This window comes from Lolium perenne, chromosome 4, assembly GCF_019359855.2.
Source record: "Lolium perenne isolate Kyuss_39 chromosome 4, Kyuss_2.0, whole genome shotgun sequence".
NCBI lineage: Eukaryota > Viridiplantae > Streptophyta > Magnoliopsida > Poales > Poaceae > Lolium > Lolium perenne.
In genome coordinates, this window is record NC_067247.2 from 35,389,086 (window position 1) to 35,394,702 (window position 5,617).

A 5,617-nucleotide genomic window follows, 5' to 3' on the forward strand; every position below is an offset into this window, starting at 1 on the left:
GAGGGCCGGCGCCCAACCCCCCTCTCTCCCCAAACCCTAGCGGTCTCTCTCCTCTACCACATCCCGCACGCTTAAGCGAAGCTCCGCCGGATTTCTCCACCACCACTGACACCACGCCGTCATGCTGTCGGATTCAAGAGGAGCTACTACTTCCGCTGCCCACTGGAACGGGGAGGTGGACGTCGTCTTCATCAACAACCGAACGTGTGACCGAGTACGGAGGTGCTGCCCGTTCGTGGCGCCGGAAGCGATCGTGATCAAGATCTTCTACGCGCTTTTGCAAGCGGCAAGTGATCGTCTACCGCAGCAATAAGAGCCTACTCTTATAGGCTTTGGAATCTCTTCAAGGGTTAGTCTTGATCATCCCCTCGTTGCTACCGTCTTCTAGATTGCATCTTGGCTTGGATTGCGTGTTCGCGATAGGAAATTTTTTGTTTTCTATGCAACGTTATCCTACAGTGGTATCAGAGCCGTGTCTATGCATAGATGGTTGCACGAGTAGAACACAATGGTTTTGTGGGCGTTGATGCTCTTGTTATCTTTAGTTTGAGTACTTTGCATCTTTGTGGCATAGTGGGATGAAGCGGCTCGGGCTAACTTTACATGACCGCGTTCATGAGATTTGCTCCACGCTCGACATGCAACTTGTATTGCATAAGTGGCTTTGCGGGTGTCTGTCTCTCCTACTATAGTGAAGATTCAATTTACTCTTCTATTGACAACACTAGTATCACCGTTGTGGTTCATGTTCGTAGGTAGATTAGATCTCACTCGAAAACCCTAAACCATGTAAATTATGCAAACCAAATTAGAGACGTCTAACTTGTTTTTGCAGGGTTTGGTGATGTGATATGGCCATAATGTGATGGTGAATATGTATGAGATGATCATTATTGTATTGTGGCAACTGGCAGGAGCCTTATGGTTGTCTTTAAATTTCATGTTGAGTAGTATTTCAAAGTAGTTGTAATAGTTGCTACATGGAGGACAATCATGGAGACGGCGCCATTGACTTTGACGCTAGGCCGACGATGATGGAGATCATGCCCAAAGATGATGGAGATCATGTCCGTGCTTTGGAGATGAAGATCAAAGGCGCAAAGACAAAAGGGCCATATCATATCACATATGAACTGCATGTGATGTTAATCCTTTATGCATCTTATTTTGCTTAGATCGCGACGGTAGCATTATAAGATGATCCCTCACATTAATATCAAGATAATAAAGTGTTCTCCCCTCGTATGCACCGTTGTAACAGTTCGTCGTTTCGAAGCATCTCGTGATGATCGGATGTGATAGATTCAACGATTCACATACAACGGGTGTAAGCCATGTTGCACACGCGGAATACTTGGGTTTGCTTGACGAGCCTAGCATGTACAGACATGGCCTCGGGACAACAGAAACCGAAAGGTTGAACACGAGTCATATGGATGATATGCTCAACATGTTGATGTTCACCATTGAAGCTACATCATCTCACGTGATGATCGGTTTTTGGTGTAGTGAATTTGGATCGTGTACCACTTCACAACTATGAGGGATGTTGTATTAAGTGGGAGTTCATTAGTAATTAGATTAAAACATAAACTAATTATCATAAACATAGTCTGAGTAGTATTTTGAATTAATTTTGTAGTATTGGCATCCGTTTACTACTATGCGCTAGTCTTGTTATTGAGATAGAAATACTGTTAAAATCTGACAAGAAACTTTACGGATTGGTACCGTATTGTTAAAGAATCAAGAAAAGATTAAGTCCTATTGCAAACTTTTAGTAAACCTCACATTGTTGATTTAAAGAGCTATGGTTTCAATTAGTACCTAAAGTTATCTTGTCTCCATGAAACTTGAAGTTCAAATCTGTTTGAAAAGTAAGGAGCTGAAAATTTAGCTTTCAGAAATAATCAAGGTATGAGATATATGTGATATCTAAGACCTTATTGCAAGATGATAGAATATAAATTCGGTGAGACTACATAAACTCATAAGTTTTATGGGAATGTATGAAGGTTGAAGACGCCAGGCGTCACAATCCTCCAACTATTGGGGCACTAATAATATTCGCATATCCATGAAGTTATCATCCTTAGTATGCACCGTTGCTAAGACTCGTCGTATCGAAGCATCACGTGATGATCAGGTGTTATAGATTCTACGTGTGCTTACAACGGATGCAAGCCAGATTTGCACATACAAATACTAAGGTTAAACTTTATGAGCCTAGCATGTACAGACATGGTCTCAGAAAGTTGTCATGAATTGATGGATAAAATTATGAGTGAAATTGTTCATCATATTACAAAGTTACTAATAGTGAAATCTAGAACACTTTGATCATATGATGATCAACTTCAAAATAAGAACCTCAAGGTTATTGGTATTAGACCAACAAACCTAGAAGTTATTAATGTTGAAGTGTTTTTCTGAATAATGAGGAAAGCTAAAAGAGAAACTGCAAAAGATATTTTGGCAGAAAGAAAGAAAAGACTAGAAAGTCTAGCTCAGGTGTATATAAATGATATACATGTTATGGTTGTATTCCTAGTTAGGTCACACTATGAAATTCTTGGGTATTATTACTATATTGGTTGGTATGAAGTGTCATACAAAACAATGCAATACAAGAATACAATGGCCTAAGTGACTGACAAGGAATATGATAGAAATGTACATCTGGAACAAAATAAAGTGTTATTATGTTCGTCGTTGGCATTCTATCTAGCCCTTATAATTTATAATAAAGAACTTAATAATTGTTATTTTGCTCTGGTCAAATGAAAACAATGAGTTGTTCAAATTATGACATTACTCCATATACGATGGATAAGTTAATATAAATCTTAATGGTGAAACACACATACATAACACTGACGCTAAAATGCCATAAGGCAAATGATTTGAATTCCACTTATTTGTGGAACCGCCATTTAGGTCATGTTAGAAAAGAACGCATGAAGGAATTCCATGCAAATGGATTTTTGGAGTCATTTGATTTTTTGAATCATTTGGCGCTTGCAAATCTTTTCTAAAGAGAATGATTAAAATACCGTTCATAGGTCAAAAGTTGAACGGGCAACTAACTTAGTGAAAAAATACATGATGATGTATGTGGTTCACTGGGCATAGTTGTGTGCGGGAGATTCTTCTACTTCATGAAAACTTTCAACAATGAATTGAGTATATATGTGGATATATTCAATAAGGAAAAGTTTGAAACATTTGAATAGATTCAAATAAATTCAGCATGAAGTGGAAATCATCGTAATAGAAAAGTCAAATATCTATGATTGGATCATGGTGGAAATATTTGAATTACGAGTTTTAGCGAACATCTAAGAGAGTTATGAAATTGTTCTACAACTCACATTTCTTGGAATATCATAATGATGATATAGTATCCGAGATATGTATCCAAACCTTGTTGGATTAATGATGAGATAAAATATTATGACGCCATTATATTTTTGTGGATTATGCTTTAGTGACTACCGCTTTTACACTGAATAGAGCATCATCATGATCCGAAGAAATGACACCATACGAGTTATGGCATGGGTATAAACCCTAATAGTCCTTTCTTTAAATTTTGGTCTAAAAGTTAACAACCAAAATCGGATGAATGTCTTTGTTGGTTATCCCATAGAATTGATTGGGAATTCTTCCCACTATGGAGACAAAGACAAAAGTGTTTGTCAATGTTTCTTATTTCCAAGAAATTGTTTCTAGTGAAGTATTTGAGTGGGAGGACAATATAATTTGATAAGGTTTATGAACCTGAGCATAATGATCAGAGTAGCGCAGCATCGGAATTGGTTTCGGAAGCGGCCACGACAATCATGGCTCCCATGACTACAAAGTGTTTTAGCCATGGAGATCGAAGTACATATTGAACCTTGTAGGTATGGTTTACTTTGTGATCAAATAAATGATTTGTGGACAAAGGATTGATTTTGAACAATGATAAACCAACTACAAACAAAGAAGTTATGATGGGCCTTGACTCCGTTAAAATGGCCATACGCCATGAAATCCATAATAGATGAATACTTTTTGAAAGTAAATGGATCTATTGACTTGGATGAAATATCCTTAAAGAAGCTCGACTTGTCGAAAAATTGTTTACGACAAAGTTCAAAGAGTTGATTACGATAAGATTAGATCTTCCATAGCAATGCTTATAGTCTATGTGGATTATTCTAGTAATCACTACATATTTCTTTTATGAGATATGCTAGTAGGATGGCAAAATACACTACTTAACAGAAGTATGTATACAAGATACAACCAATTGTTTTGCTAGTCCATAGAATACTAGATAGGTATACAAACTTCAATTGGATGAAGTGAGTATTACGGAGATGGAATCTTCACCAGATGAAATAGTCAACGAGTTTTTGATTTCATCAGAAATGATGAAGAGGCTTGCATTTGCAAGAAATTAAGTGGGAGGCCATTTGAGACAAATTTATAATACTTTATGTAGATGACATATAGTTGGTTATAAATAATGTAATTATATACTTGATTAAAATGTTTCATTGAAAATTAACTTCAATGAAAGGATATGGACTAAAACATATTTAGTGTCAAGATCTATGAAGATAGATTGAAACACATAATAAGTTTAAGTCAAAGTACATAGAATGGATATTGAAATAGTTCAATATAGAAATATTAAGAAAATGTTCTTGTCATGTGAAGGTTTAACAAGACTTGAGTGTATCTGACACTCGATGAGTAAAAACACATGAGTGATTTTAGATCACGAATAATATGTACAAAATCAGATATCTTGTGCTCTAAAATGTTATGAGCATATACCGGAATGATTCATAAGATGATCATGGGACGACAGTAAGAATATCCTTGAGTACTTTAGAAGAACTAAGGATATATATATATATATTTTTGTATGAAGAAATGACAAACAAATCGCTGTAAGGTGTTACACCGATATTGGTTTTGTCACATATAAAATATAATTTCAATCTTAAATTAGACTAAGTGTTGTTTAAAAGGTAGCACAATGAGCTAGAAGTTGTCTATGCTAGATTTAGAAGAGTTCTAAATATTGTGACGGAATCTACAAAAGAAGGCAGAGTATGTCATTGTTTTGAGAATGACAAAGGATGTTAAGTCAAGAGGTTCTTTGAGAACTTGGTGTATTTCCGACAGAGTCAGAACTTTGAAGCTATATTGTGTGTGACAATATTAGTGACATATTTCAGACCGCGGAATTAAGGTTCCACCAGAAGACCAAACATATTTAATGCCGACTCATTTGGAAATGAGTGATGCATTGAGACGCAAATGAATTACAAAATACATACGGTTCTGAGCATGTCAGATCCGTTGACTAAAACCTCTCCTGTGAGCAAAACATGATAAAGCACTAGAAGGCCAAGGTGTTATATCTTTACAAATGTAAACTAGATTATTGACTCTAGTGCAAGTGGGAGACTGAAGGAGATATGCCCAAGAGGCAATAATAAAGTGATTATTATTTATATCTTTATGTTTATGATAAATGTTTATATATCATGCTATAATTGTATTAACCGAAACATTAATACATGTGTGATATGTAGACAACAAAGAAGTCCCTAGTATG